This window comes from Protopterus annectens, chromosome 10.part0 (genome assembly GCF_019279795.1).
Source record: "Protopterus annectens isolate FY-2018-M chromosome 10.part0, PAN1.0, whole genome shotgun sequence".
Classification (NCBI taxonomy): Eukaryota; Metazoa; Chordata; order Ceratodontiformes; family Protopteridae; genus Protopterus; species Protopterus annectens.
In genome coordinates, this window is record NC_056744.1 from 125,410,671 (window position 1) to 125,426,616 (window position 15,946).

The 15,946-nt window shown below is 45.0% G+C and overlaps 1 protein-coding gene across 1 annotated transcript in view; it reads left to right on the top strand.

Annotated features, from left to right (window-relative positions):
• HELZ (helicase with zinc finger) overlaps positions 1–15,946 on the top strand; it is a 3,197,037-nt gene that overhangs the window by 2,028,192 nt on the left and 1,152,899 nt on the right. The window lies entirely within an intron of this gene.

The window sequence follows — 15,946 nt, forward strand, 5'->3', positions numbered from 1 at the left end:
TTGTTGGAGAAGGGTGTTTGGATGTGCTCCATAGATCTCAAGGACGCGTATTATCGTATCAGAATACATCAAACGTCCAGGAGACATCTGCGCTTCAGCCTAGGAGGCAGTCATTTTCAGTTCCGTGCGCTGCCCTTTGGTCTCACCACAGCCCCCAGAGTGTTCACCAAATGCTTGGCAGTAGTGACTGCTCACCTGAGAAGTCTAGGATTCCAGGTGTTTCCGTACCTAGACGACTGGCTCCTAACTGCCACCTCCAAGCATCTACTTCTGCGGAGCCTGCAAGCCACTATATCACTGGGCAATGCCCTGGGAATCACCTTCAATTGGCCAAAGTCTGTGTTGCGTCCATCTCAAAGAATAAGATTCATAGGGGTAGAGATAGATTCAAACCAGATGCGGGTCGGTCTACCTGCAGACAGAATTCAAACCATTCAAAATCAAGTTCGAGCCTTACTCCCCAGGTCCAAAGCCCCAGCCAGAATGGTCCTGCAGCTATTGGGATCCATGTCTGCCACAGTTCTACTAGTTCCCTTGGCAAGGTTGCACATGAGAATCCTCCAGTGGCTTCTTTCAACTCAGTGGTCCTTTCAGGAACTCCCTCTCAATCATCTCATATGGATCACGGAATCTTGCAAACGGGACCTTCGCTGGTGGCTAGTGTCCTCCAATTTGGATCAGGGACGACCCTTTGTTCTTCCTCCTCCGGCGGCCACTTTGACCACGGACGCCTCACAGATGGGGTGGGGGGGGCATTCCCTGGGCAGGTCAGTCCAAGGCAAATGGCACCCGGAAGAGACTCCTCTTCACATCAACATCTTAGAAATGAGGGCAGTACTCCTGTCCCTTCAAGCCCTTCACGATTATCTCCCTCAGGGCGTAATTGCTGTTCACTCAGACAACATGTCAGTGGTCTGGTACCTGAACAAACAGGGAGGGACCAGATCCTATCCTCTTTACAGAGAAGCCATGAGAGTTTGGGAGTGGGCAGTCTCGACCAAACGCTTCCTAGTGGCTACTCACATACCGGGCAAGGCCAATGTCATAGCCGACAGATTGAGCAGAACCATCCTCTCTCCTCACGAATGGTCTCTGAATATGACACTTGCAAGGCAGATTTTCAGCGAATGGGGAGTTCCGTGTTGCGACCTCTTCGCGACTCCTCTGAATGCGAAGTGCAAAGAATTTTTCTCCCTAACCCCGGCTCCGGGGAAGAGCCCCTTGGACGCATTAGTCCATCCTTGGCCCACCGGCCTGCTTTATGCCTTCCCTCCAGTTCCTCTCCTCCCCAGGGTGATTCAAAAGGCATCTCTCTTAGGGAGCAGGATGATCTTAATTGCTCCTTACTGGCCTCGTCAAGTGTGGTTTCCCTATCTTCGGAAACATGCTCTGGAAGGTCCGTGTTTCCTGGATCAGGTCCCAGACCTTCTGATTCATCAGTCGGGACTATTACACCAGTCCCTCCACACCTTAAAATTGACGGCCTGGCTCCTCCTCTTCCGACGATAGTCAGGAGTCAGACACTGGATCCAGATGTTGTGCACATATTATCTTCAGCCCACAAGTCCGCTACAAAGAAACTGTATTCTAGCAAATGGAAAAGGTTTGCTATTTGGGCTCAACTCCGGGCCTGGACCCCATTTCTACTCCGTGGCAGAAGTACTAAAATTTCTGACCTCTCTTTTCAATCAAGGCTCTTCAGTTTCTACCATCAAAGTACAATTGGCAGCAATTTCTAATTTTCATGAATCCATAGACCCACCTTTAATGAGCAACAGATTGTGTAAGACCTTCCTGAAAGGTGCTGCTCTATTAAGACCTCCGATTTCTCATCCTGCACCTCCATGGGATCTCGATATAGTGTTGCGTGCCTTAACTTCTTTTCCCTTTGAACCGGCAGCTACCTGTGATCTAAAGTTTCTATCATGGAAGACAGCCTTTCTAGTGGCAATTACTTCAGCCAGAAGGGTTTCAGAGCTTCAAGCTTTGTCAGTGAAACCCCGTACTTGGTTTTTCATACAGACAGAGTATCCCTCAGGCCAAATCCTTCTTTTGTTCCTAAAGTTTGTTCTACTTTATGCTTGCAACAATCGTTAGAGCTTCCAGTTTTTTTCCCAAAATACTCTAATAAAGCGGAGTTTATATTCCACACACTAGATGTCCACAGACAGTTACGTTTTTATTTAGATAGGACCAAACAATCAAGGAAAACAGATCAGTTGTTTGTATCCTTTGCAGAAAACAAATTGGGCAACGCTGTCACAAAGGTCACTATTGCCAAATGGATCAGGGACTGTATTACTCAAGCTTATATCTGTTCTAACAAAGAGCTTACCACCTCTGTCAAGGCTCATTCTACGAGGGCTATGGCTACTTCGGTAGCATTTCATTCTAAGCTTGCTATTGGTGACATTTGTGCTGCGGCTACATGGTCTTCCCGGCACACCTTCATTTCCCACTACAAATTAGATGTGGCATCTAGAGGACGAGCTTCATTTGGTTCCACAGTGCTCAGGAGTGTTTTCCAATGAGCCACCCGGGATTTAGGTGCTAGGGACGCTGTCCCATCAGTCAGAATGTAGGCGAGATAGGATCACATAACATCTTTTGGTTATGTACTCACCATAACTTCAGATGTTTGGGATCCATCTCGCTACATTCTAATAACCCACCCTCGTTCGCCCTTCCTTGGAGATCAGAGGATATCAGAAGGTCCGAATCCTGTTGTTTCATCTTGAAACATCTAACAATGTTATATAAACAAGTTGTGATTGTGTGCATGAATGCGGACAAACAAGATCTGGGGGATTAGTGGTGGTGCATCCTGGGATAAAGATAGCTCAGCCAATTAGAGGCCTCGCTCTATAGCATAAGCGTGCCGAGTCGGAGCCGAGGGATCGGCTCCGAACCCATCAGTCAGAATGTAGGCGTGATGGATCCCAAACATCTGAAGTTATGGTGAGTACATAACTAAAAGTTTCGGAACTACAGGCCCTAATGGCAATACCACCATTCATAATTTTTCACAGAGACAGGGTTTCATTAAGGACCAACCCTACTTTTATGCCAAAGGTGGTATCTAGGGTTTCTTTAAATCAAGCCATTCATCTGCCTGCTTTCTTCCCCAATCCTGTGAATAAGGGGGAAAGGCTGTTGCATACCTTGGACATTCACAGACAACTTCGATACTACCTGGACAGAACCAAGGCCAGGAGGAAGTCTGAACAACTTTTTGTAGCGTACGCCCCTGCAGTCCAAAGAAAAGCAATTTCAAAACAGACTATTTCAAAATGGATTGGACACTGCATCAGATTCTGTTATTCCTTTCATGGAAAGACTGTTCCAGCCAATGTCAGACCACATTCCACCAGAGCTACAGCCACCTCTATAGCATTCTTAAGAGGGGTACCTACTAAGGACATTCTAGAAGCTGCTACATGGAGCTCCGTGCATACATTCTCCAAACACTACAATCTACCTCTATACTCCAGATCCAGAGCAGGCTTTGCTTCGGCAGTCCTGCAGGGTTTGATCGCCACACCATCTTTTTCCTAGAGCATTCCTCCTCCCCCAGCTAAGCTATGGTATTCTACCCACATGTTATGACTGCAGTTGCATTCTTGAAGGACATAGTACAGTTTTGTACCTACCATAAATGTAGATGTCCGATAGACATTCAACTGCAGTCAGATTTTCCCTCCCTCCATACCCCTCTATGCCTAGGGTCCACTCCTATCCCTGTCACTCTTAGCTGGGGATATCTGTTATGGTGTATTTGTTTTTTTGCTCATTTATTTGTCTGGAATCCTGTTTGTGTCTTCCAATTTGATTACAGCCTTCCTTGGAGGGCACCTGGCATCTGGGGCAAGAAACACTGAAGAAAATGGCGTCGGCTGATGCTTATGTACTCCAGCCGCTCTGACGTCGGAGAGAAATGCGACATCAGCCGACGTCGGACCCAGACTTTGGAATCCGGCCGACCGAGGGCTGCCTGAGGCAGGACAACCCACATGTTATGACTGCAGTTGCATGTCTATCGGACATCTACATTTATGGTAGGTACAAAACTGTACTTTCTCCCTTGCTCTGTTTGTTATCCAGCGAATGTTGATAATTTAATCTCAGGTGACTCTACCACTTCTTAAAACCAGATTTTTACGCCTAGCAGTTCTTGCTCTATGTACTACTAGTGTACTGTAGTCTAACTTGCAAGATCTTAAGCATTACCTTGCTAGGTTGTGAAACTAGTAAAATTGTTTAACATTTCTCTTTTTATTGTCAGAGTATAAAATGACATCTTTCCTGTCCACTGACCTTTATTGTGTTTCTCAAATTTGCAGTTAAACTATGAGCAACAATTTATCATAAAGGTACAGTTATTGTAAAGTATTGGAAGTTATTACAAAAGTACCATATTAACAAATTATTGCAAAGTATTACAAAAAATGTATCTTCTAAATGTAAGGGTGTCTCTTAGGTAAACACGAATTTCCATTTTACCAGAAATTTGTGGGCAACATCTAGCAAACGGTATTGTACACAAGTGCTTATTATACTCAAGATTTTATAGTATTGCTGGGAAATTAAAGAAATTAACTGAGTAAGATCTCCTTGTTGGGAAAAGCCCAAAATCTGATGCCTTTTTCATTCTTCCTCACCTGTGGGTCTAAGATATGACTCGGCCACTTTCTACAAAACTTCGGATCCAAGCCTCATGCTTCTCCATTTACTCATAATGCCCTAGTCCATCCCCAACCCCTGAGATCTCATTTGCTGCCTTAGTACAAAAATGGAAGATCGAGCCTCTCAAATTTGTTTCTAAAACGATAAGTGTTTTTCCAACTTTTTTTCTCTTGCATAGTTAGTAGTTTTTCTGCTCCTCCCTTAGCTTTCGTTGCCATTAGGGACTTAGAGCATCTCCCTTTTGGGTCTATGACATCCAATCGAATAACATTTTCAGCGAATGGCTTATACAGCGAAAATGCCATTAATTGAAATCAGTTTTATGGAGGGCTGCGCCCCCCTCCCCCACCGCCTGCTAAATATATATACCAACTCCAAGAACGCACTACAGTAAGGAAAGGGCAAATTTTCCAATCTTCACTGTACTGCGACCTCATAAAACTGATTTTGATTAATGGCATTTTCACTGTATAAGCCGTACACTGAAAATGTTATTAGATCGGATGTCATAGACCCCGCCCTTTTATATTTTGTGTGTGTGAATTTCCTTTGAGTTAAGGTAGAAAAGTTTTATAATGTATACATTTGATATATTTTGTTATAGTGTGAAGTTAGTTTACTTTAAATTACCACACAGTAATTCTAATTCTATAGTTTAAAAGTTTAATAGTTTTATAGAAAGCTTAAGACATTAAGTAAAATACTGTTAAGTACAGTAGCTTGATTAAAAACATGTCGGACAAGCCTGAAAAGTTGCCAGGATTCAAGAAGTGCCCTTCTTGTGGGCATAAGATCCCCAACTCTAATACCCACAAGAAGTGAGTGTACTGCTTAGGAGATGCCCATCTGGATACTCCTTGTTTTGTCTGTAGTACCTTTATTCTGAGAGTGCTCAACTAAACAAACTTATTCTGAAGGGTTTATAACCTACTAGGGCTCAATCCCCCCAAACCATCACAGGCTGTCTCAGAACTGAGGATTCACAAGTCACCTCCTTCCTCTTCGGAGCTGTCAGCTAAGTCAAAGAAAGTTTGAGATCTAACAGCCATGGATCGATCTGCTAACTGTTGAGCCAGCCTCAGATCCCATGCCCATCTCGAATCTGACGGTTTCAGCCCTGACAGCCACCTGTCCAACCCTGCATTCCTCTGTGTCGGATCCTAGGTCCTTGGATCCGATGGCCAGAGGCTGCTCTCCAGACATAATACTAAAGCCAGTGTCACTAACTCTTTTCCCACCAAACATTCCAAACCACTTTCTTCCTTCTCCTCTAGGTCCTCCATTTGTTACGCGGAATCTGATATGGACAGGATGATGCGGCGATTCCTTTGAGCTCAAATTCAGATGGGGACATTCCAGCTCCATCCCCTACTGGATCCGTAAGCTCTTCTGCGAGAAAAAAAATGATCTCCTCCTTTTATCTGATGGCCAGTTTCTGAGGCCAAGGATCCTAGATCACTGAGAGATCCTAGATCAGATCCAAGGAAGCACCCTTCCTTGGATCTGACTGTTACCCTTGACCAGTCCTGTCCAGGTGTCTAGGGATCAGGGCGGGTCTTGGATCAGAGAGATCTGCTCCAGGTTCGAAGGGCAGGGTTCAGCTCTTACTTTGTCTGATTCTTCCCTGCCCCTGGGTGCCTTAGGCCCTAGACAGTTTAGATCTGATTATCTCCAGTTGGAGCAGATCCAGGGCCACCCACCACTTTCGTTCCTTGGCTGCTTCTGCTCCGATGGAGGGGAGGGAAGTTTCCCTGGGTCTGTCAGCATTCTGGATCATAGAAAAGGCTTTCTCTACTCCTAGGGAACTGTCCTCTCGAGTCTTGGGTCCCACCCCCCATCCTTCATTGGCTTGAGCACTGAGCCCATCATCACTGCTCCTTTGGGTCAACCAGTTATAGAAAGCCTCCAATCACGCTAACCACAGGGGTTTCCAACATCTTTAGACACCTCCCCAGAACACCCCATGGAGGAGGTTCTTCAGAAGTGGATGTACAAGAGGAGACACTTATACTCTCCCATGGATTATTTTATGGAGGACACAGACTTTGATGAAGTTGAAGGATCCCCCTGATCACCCCCTGATGATGTTTCCTTTGGGAACATCATGGAAATCCTTAGGGAAAGAGGTGGTTGATCTGCCCAAAAATCCTTCTCCTGAAGAGTCACTGTTCCTGGAGGCTTTCAGGACTGGCCCATCTACATCTTGGGTGACCCCCCCCCCCCCCGCCAGGTGAGCTTCTCGATCTTGCCTCCCACCCAGGTGTGGAAGGAACCAAACACTGTTGAACTTGTCCCCAAGTATCCAGATAAATTTCTTACCCCCCCCTGCAGATCAACTACATTGGAGCAAGGGTGTTGCAATGAATGCCATGTTTGTGTCAGCAGCTACAAAGGAGGAGTTAGTGCAACAAAGCTCCACTGTCCATCTACCAGACAAGGAGTTCAGAGCAATGGACAGATTCAGGAAGTGCATCTGTGCCTCAGGTGCTTTCACACAGAGGTTGTTAAATTACCTGGCACTTTTCACCCATTTGCAGAGAGATTTGATCAAGGAGCTGTCAAACTCTGTAACTAAGACCATGTTGGTGGAAGATTTCAAGAAACTTTTTCCACAACTGGCCACTGTATCTTATGTCACTAGTTCTTCAGTGAGGCTTATTTCCCATTCAGTGGAAGTCAACTCAAGCATAGCAGTAAGGCGTCATGCTTCGATGAGGCTTTGTGATTTTGCAGAACCCTTTAAGGCATCTTTCTTAAATGCCCCCTTTGATGGCTCCTCCTTGTTTGACTTAAAATAGTTTTAATATCCAAGAAAATGCAAAGCTTTCAGTTGTCAGCACTGAGAAAGGGTATTTTATACCTGAAAGTTTTGTGTTTTCTTGGATATTAAAACTATTTAATGTTTTACGTTATTGTCAGTGGTTTATTTTTGGTATTTTGTATATTCTTACCACTGAGCTTTTGCCCTGACTGTGTTGTTGTACTTGGATTCGTCCTTGTTTGTGCCATCAGTAAAAGAAACTCTTACCTGCTGCAAGCAGGAAGGAAAGACCCTGTCTGCTGTCAGAATCAAGTTTTCTACTCCTCAGCATACATTCAGCAAGAACCAGTGAGGTTGTAAGAAGATATGGTTCCATAAATCTCAGGGAACTTTCCAAGACTTGCAGGGAGATACCTCTTCCGGAGGCAGAGGAGGTGGTTTCAATGGTAGATGTCACCCCAGGGGCAGAGGGGGTGCATAGAATCAGGGCTTTAGGGATTCCTTGTCCATACAACTAACAACAAGAAAATCAAGACCACTGGTTCAGACCCAAAAGCATTTTATTCTCTAGCACCTCGGTACAAAACCTTCCAGGAGTTACAAAATTCAGCTAAAAATGTGCTACTTTTTATACAAAAAACACAAACTCAGTCAGTCGATAATACAATCAAACAATTAAATAAAGTACTTCCAATTAACTTCTCCGTTCAGTCCCATAGGGACCAAAGTATCGTATTTAAGAATAAAGACAGACTCTTTGTATAATGGTTTTTCTTTCAAAAGAATTTCATCAAATACTTGCTCTAAAATACAACCTTGAAGCATAGAAAAATCACTGCCATGTACATCTCTAAAATGACATGCCAAAATCTTGTCTTCCTTTTGATTTTTTATGTCCCTGATGTGTTCCCTTAACCTCACTTTTAAAACTTTTTTGTTTCACCAATGTAAAAGAAACCACAAGGGCATCTTAAGGCATAAATAACCCCCTTGCTGTTACATGAAAAGCATCCCCTTGGTACATATTTGATTTTATTCACATATTCAAAGGAACATATTGTATATTTGCAAATAGAACAACTGTTTTATTTATAAGTGCCCATAGATGTTGGACAAACACCCAAGTTATTTTTTGGTAAGACAAAATTTCCATGAGCAAGCATGCCGTTTAAACTTCTTCCCCATTTGTATGACATCATAAGGTGCTTATGTAAAATTTTACTCAAATCCCCATCCTTGTGATGAAAATTCCAATATCTTACAATACTACTAACGTCTTCACTTTGAATGTTATATGTGCTAACAAAGTACGTTTGTTCATTCTTGTTTTCACCATTCTCTGTAAGAAGAATATGGTTCCATAAATCTCCAAGACCTTTCCAAGACTTGGCGGGAGATGCCTCTTCCAGAGGCAGAGGAGGAGGTTTCAATGGTAGATGTCACCCCAGGGGCAGAGGGGGTCCACAGAATCAGGGCTTTAGGGATTCCTTTTCTGACAGGCCCTATCTGTGCTCCTTAAGTGCTGCCCGACTGTCCATCTCTGAAGGCATTTAGGGATAATTTTTCCTTGCACCTAGACACCTGGACAGACATTGCAAACAACAACTGGGTGCTAAGCATAATATCCAGAGGCTGTTATATTCCCTTTTCCCTTCCACTTGCAGTACCAAGGAGGAAACTCCCGGATGTTCCACCCAGCAGGAATATACAGCTAAAGAAGTGCAAAAGCTGCTTTAAAAAAAAAAGTCATCCAAGAGGTCCTGACCGAACAAAAAGGATTTGGAACTTACTCCTCCTTCTTTTTGGTGCCAAAGAAAACAGGGGACCTAAGACCCATTCTGGATCTAAGCAGCCTAAATCAGTATGCAAAGAAGTCCAAGTTCCTACAGTGCAGTCCATTCTGCATCATTTATGCAAAGACGTTTGGATGTGCTCCTTGGATCTCCCAAGACACGTTCTATCACATCAAAATAGACAGGCACTCCAGGGAACACCTACGCTTCTGGCCAGGAGCCAATCATTACCAGTTCAGAGCACTGCCCTTTGGACTCACCACAGCTCCCTGGGTGTTCACTAAATGCATGGCATTTGCTGCAGCTTACCTGAGGCTCATAGGATTCCAGGTATTTTCCTGCCTAGATGATTGGCTCCTTACTGCCCTAACCAGGCATTAACTCATCCAAGCCAGAGATTTAATCCAAACCTTGAACTCCCTAGGAATAACCCTAAACCTGACCAAATCCAATCTGACTCTTGTACAAAATCTAGTGTTTATAGGAACTCAGCTGAATGCCGTACACCAAGTGGCTTCACTTCCTGTGCACCAAATCACATCATTGAGAAATCTGTTACTAGACTTGCTATCCCATCTGTCTCCTCCTGCAAAGTTGGTGTTGAAGGCTCTTGTATCAGTCAGCCACCATTATTTTAGTCCCCTTAGCCAGTTCTTCATGCAAATATTCCAGTGGACCCTGGCAATACAGTGGTCAGTTCTTTACCACTTTCTCTCTGTTCCCATACAACTCTCATCAGTCTGCAAATGTCATATCTGATGGTGGATACAGTGAGAATACCTGTTATTGAGCAGGCCATTCTGTTTCTCCCCTCCCACCCATACCCCAATGCAACCCTTCCCAGGTGGGGTGGGGCATTACAAGGGAAAGAGACTAAGCTGCATATCAGTGTCCTAGATATGAGAGCAGTCCCTGTTGTCTTTGTAAGCCTTTCAGGATGTTTTGGGGATGATAGCTGTTCATACAGACATGTCAGTAGCCTGGTACATCAACAAGCAAGGAGGAACCCATTCATACCCATTATGGAGGGGAAGCCATGAGGGTTTGGTAATGAGCGATCTCTTCAGACCATTTTCTAGTTGCAGCATATATATTGAGGAAGTCCAGCATGCTGGCAGACAGACTCAGTAAGTCCCTCAATCAATCGGTCGCAAACAGAATTTTCAGCCATTTGGGCCAGCCTTGCTGCAACCTGTTTGCCTCTGCATTCAACAAGTGCAGAAAGTACTTCACGCTTATTCCCCCCTCCGAGGGGAGGGGTCACCCAGGGATGCTTTAGTTCACAATTGGCACCCTGGTCTACTTTATACTTATTCTCCTCTCCCTTTGATTCCCATGTTTCAACAGAAAGCAAGCAGGCTAAAGAGCTCAGTCATTTTCGTTGCCGCCTCCTGGCCTCATCAAATGTGGTTTCCCTTCTGGATTCTAAAGCCTAATCAGGATCTCCTGTTTCACCCACCAGAAAGCATCTCAGTCTGTCCACCATCAAACTGACAGCATTGTTTCTCCAATTCCAGTGATGGTAAGCCCAGGCTTGCCTCTCAGAAGTCTTCCACTAAAAAGTATACAGAAGTGAGAAAGGCTTTCTGTATGGGCTTCCAAAGAGAACATTGACCCCCCCCCCCCCCCCACCCCTGTCTGCCTCTTCCAGCCATCCATCTTTTCCTTAGTACTGTTTTCAGAGGAGCAGCTAGATGTTCATCGTGCATACAGCTGCAGTCATAACAGAAGGGTTCTCCTGCCGTCAGGCGGGTCCTCGGTCGGCCGAATTCCAAAGTCTGGGTCCGACGTCGGTTGTCGTCGCTTCTTCCCTGACGTTAGTGCGACAGGGGTATAAAAGAACCAGCCGACGCCATTTTCTTCAGTCTTTCTTGCCGCGCGGTGCCCGAAGCAGAAGCAGTTCGCAAGTGCCGGTCGACCAGCTCCTGAAATTACGAAAATTTTGCAACCGAAGTCTTCTTGAAAGCTAAGTACCCCATTGGGGAAACTTTTCTTGCCTCAGACCGATGTCAGACAAAGTTAATAATTGTATTTCATGTGGGAAGCAAATACCGTATAAGGATTTCCATTCCCTCTGTATTCCTTGTTTAGGCCCAGACCACGACGTCTCGGGCTGTCGCTTTTGTGCTACATTCAACAAACGCACTATTAAGCGTCGGGCGGAGTTCGCCCAGCATTATTTTGGCAAAAAATGTAACTATATTATGTCGTCGGATACTCCGACTCCAGTTTTGTCTAAAAAGCGCAAAGATAAGGACCGATACACGAGGTCCGCGGCCTCTACCGACACCATGCCAAAGCCGACTACACGTGGTCCAGTTCTCAGCGAGGCGGCTTTGCAGCCCCTGACTACCGACGACACTTCTTTGGCAGTGTCTCCTCTCCTGTGCCCGAGGTCGCAGGCTCCTCGGCCCACACCCCAACTACAGATACCGAAGCCACTCTTGGCGGTGAATCTCAAAATGTGGACAGGTCTACCTCCTCTCAAGGTGTCTTCAGACCTTCCTCTTCTTTGTCCATCAAGGCTTTCACCAAGTCTAAAGCAGCCATGCATTCTAAGAGACAGGCTACACAGGGCCCATCTCCAGGCCCCATGCCTAAAAAACAGATGCTTAAAATGGCTGAGGATTTAATTACTCTTATCAGGGGGTCTCAAACCCCCCCAGACAAAAGGCCCAGAGAGAGGAAGAATCCCCCTCCTCTGATCAGGGATCCATTATATCAGAGCACTCTGATGAACAGGAACATTCTTACTCCCCTTTTGAAGACTCTGATGCAGAGGAGTCCATTCCCTCTGTATCCCCCCCAGAGGATTACTCATTTGGGGAAACTTTGCATACCTTAAGGGAACACTTCCACTGGGAAGGCCAAGATTATTCAGATTCCAAGAAAAGGCTTAGGGAATTTCTCTTGCTACCTCAGCACAGGCCTCTGGCTATACCTCCTGTCTTGAACATACTAGATGAGTGTACTCGGAGGCCTGCCTTAACCCGGACTCTTTACCTCCAGCCCCAGTCAAGCCTGACAGGTACTACAGGGTTCCTGACTCACACCAATTTCTATACAAAAGCCATGCTGCTGACCCAGAAACTATCTCACAGGGCCCCAAGGGAATTAAGGCCTCCACTGCTAAAAATCCATTACCTTCCGAGAGAGATTCCAGATCCTTAGAAAGGTGGGGAAAAAGGTATATACCTCGGCCACCTTAACCATGAGGGCATTAAACTGTCAGTTCCATATGCTAAAGTACCAACAGTTTTTGTTATCACAATTGAGAAGTAAAATGTCACAACCTGAACAACCAGACTTGAAGGAGTTGCAGGATTTGATGCATAGTGCAGAACAAGTGGGTAAACATACCTTACAATGTGGTTTTGATGCTCTAGAGGCCTCATGTAGAGCTGCTGTTACAGGATCAGTCATACGTAGACATGCCTGTCTTAAGGAACAAACCTTACCAGATCATGTCAAAGCTAAATTACTAGATGCCCCTCTACAAAAGGATGTGTTATTTGGTGCTAATGCTGAGGAGGTATTAAGGAAAATGGGAGGAAAAGGCTAAATCAATGCAAACAGTGAAAGATTTTCTACAGGTACAACCCCCACGTTTCAGTAGAAATTGGCCTTCCAAAGATTGGTCCTTTCCAGCCACGGACAGACCCCAAAGAAGAAGATACAGGTGCCCGAGGGGCAGAGGGCAATCCCAAGGATCGTTTAGAGGCAGACAATAGCAAGCTCCTACACAGAGGTGGTGAGGATAACTCGCAACCATTCAGAAAGCAAGCCCAATGACTTTCCCCTTTGCATGCCAAGCAAGACTCAAATGGCAGCACCCTTAGGTGGAAAACTGGCATTATTTTCAAAAAATTGGCATATTGTCACAAAAGACAAATGGATCCTGGACATTATAAACAGGGGCTACAGATTCCATTTTCACACCCTTCCAAAAATGAGAGGCATGCCAAACCTGCCACACAATCAAAGGGCAGAGGCACAAAGACAAATTTCAGATCTCATAGACATGAAAGCTATTCAAGAGGTACCTACGCACGAACAAGGTCAATGTTTTTATTCCAGACTATTCCTGGTACCAAGGGAAGGGAAAAGATTGGAGACCTATTTTGGACCTATCCATCCTAAACACATTTCTACTCGTACCAAAATTCAAGATGCTCACTCTACAGCAGCTCCTTACCATGCTGGGCAAGGAGTCGAGTCTTGGCTGGTAACATTGGACCTCAAGGAGGCATACCTGCATGTCCCAATCAGACAAAATTGCAGAAGATACCTCAGAAGATACCTCAGATTTCTTGCAGGTTCAACCCATTATCAATTCTCTGCATTGCCCTTTGGCTTATCTACTGCGCCCAGAGAGTTCACGAAATGCCTGGCATCAGTAATTGCCTACTGCAGACTTCAAGGGATACAAATATACCCCTATTTGGACGACTGCCTGATCCAAGCAGACAGCAAGCACATTCTTCTGAAACGTCTGGCTTATGTAATAATGTTGGTGAATTCTCTGGGATACACAGTCAACAAAAATAAATCAAGGTTAATACCCTCTCGGAAAATAATTTTCCTGGGTGCCAATTTGGACACAAACACCCAGATGGCCTACCTCACGCCAGAGAAGCAGGGGCAACTAACTCAATACTTCAGAACACTAGCAAATTGCACCATGCTGACTGCAAGGAAAATCCTGCAGGCTCTGGGATTGATGGCATCTTGCATCTTACTAATTCCCATGTGCAAAGCTGCATGGGAGGGAAACTTCAATGGTACCTGAAAAACCTATGGTCTCAACACAGCCACAGTTTGGAAACAATAATACCACTAATTCCATGTCTTCAAAAGGAATTTCTGTGGTGGGCTCAAGCATGCCAAACAAACACAGGTCTCCCATTCAGCAAGCCTCAAGCAAATCAAGTCATCACAACAGACGCCTCGGACTACGCCTGGGGGGGCGCACATGACAGATCGGTGCATTCAGGGCAAATGGTCCCAAAAAGAAAAGCACCTTCACATCAATCAAAAGGAAATGCAAGCAGTAATAAATGCTATTATAGCTTTCAAAGACCTTCTGCAACCAGGTCAACTATTGATAAGGACGGACAACACCACAGTAATGTGGTACATAAACAGGGAGGAACCCATTCATATCCCCTATGCAGATTGGCCATGTCACTTTGGAACATGGCACTGGACTTACAAATCGAACTACAAGCACAGTACTTGCCAGGCAAGGAAAACACGCTGGCAGACAACCTAAGCAGAAATATGACAGATCCACACGAATGGAAGTTGCATCCTCAAGTTTTTACAGATATAATTCAACCATGGGGAAGGCCAGACATAGATCTCTTTACCTCCCACAAAAATCATCAATTAACAAAATTCTGCTCAAGGATTTTTCATCCAAAGGCCTGGAGAGTGGACACTCTCTCTTTCAGTTGGACATCAATGACAGTTCCCCACCATGGACCCTGCCTCTAATGCCTCTTCTTCTGACTCAGCACAGCTTCAAAACTCTTCACAGTCAGCTAAAAACACTCAATCTAGCCGCATGGAAGATTCCTTAGCATCACAACAGACCCTACTCTCCAAGGAGGTGCAGGATGTCATTTTGGAGGCCAGAAGGCCGTCTACTAGAAAAGCTTACTCCGCAAAATGGAAACGGTTTTGTGTCTGGAATGAGAAAAAGGGCCAGGATCCTGGAAAACTGAATTTACCTCAAATATTACAGTATCTAGCTGAGCTGCTAAGCAGTGGACTTTCATTCTCCTCCATCAAAATCCATGCCTCAGCCATTTCTGCTGAATACAACACTGATCCACCCTTATTCTCTCACCCCCTCTTAAGACAGTTCCTCAGAGGGGCTAAGAATCTAAAACCCCCAAGGAAACAACCAATACCTGCTTGGGATCTCAATTTCATTCTAGAAAAGCTGACCTTGCCTCCTTTTGAGCCAGCTTCCTCATCAGATTTGCAATATTTGTCCTGGAAAACAGCTTTCCTTCTGGCTATTACCTCAGCTCATAGGGTATCGGAACTACAAGCTCTCATGGCTGTGTAGCCTTTTATCATCTTCCATCAGGACAGAGTTTCCTTACGAACCAACCCGTCCTTTATGCCAAAAGTGGTATCCAGGATAGCTTTGAATCAGGCTATATACACTTGCCTACCTTTTATCCTAATCCTCAAAACAAAGGGGAGAGATTACTACATTCCTTGGACATCCACAGACAACTGCGTTATTATATGGACAGAACAAAGCCTTTCAGAAAATCAGAACAGCTCTTTGTGTCCTATGCTATAGGAGCTCAAGGAAAGCCAATTTCCAAACAGACAATCTCAAAATGGATAGCCCACTGCATACACTTTTGCTATTCTTTTCATGGAAAAACTGTACCTATAGGCATCAGATCTCACTCCACAAGGGCCACAGCTACCTCCACAGCTTTCCTCAGAGGAGTTCCTACCAAAAATATTTTGGAAACAGCCACTTGGAGTTCTGTGCATACCTTCTCCAAGCACTACCACCTTCCATTATACTCCAAATCTAGAGCGGGCTTTGCCACTGCAGTCTTGCAGGGCATTCTGGCTCCTCCTAGTTCCACCTAGTGCCTACCACCCCTTTTCTTAGCTTTGGGATTCTACCCATCTGTTATGACTGCAGCTGTATGCACGATGAACATAGTACAGTTTT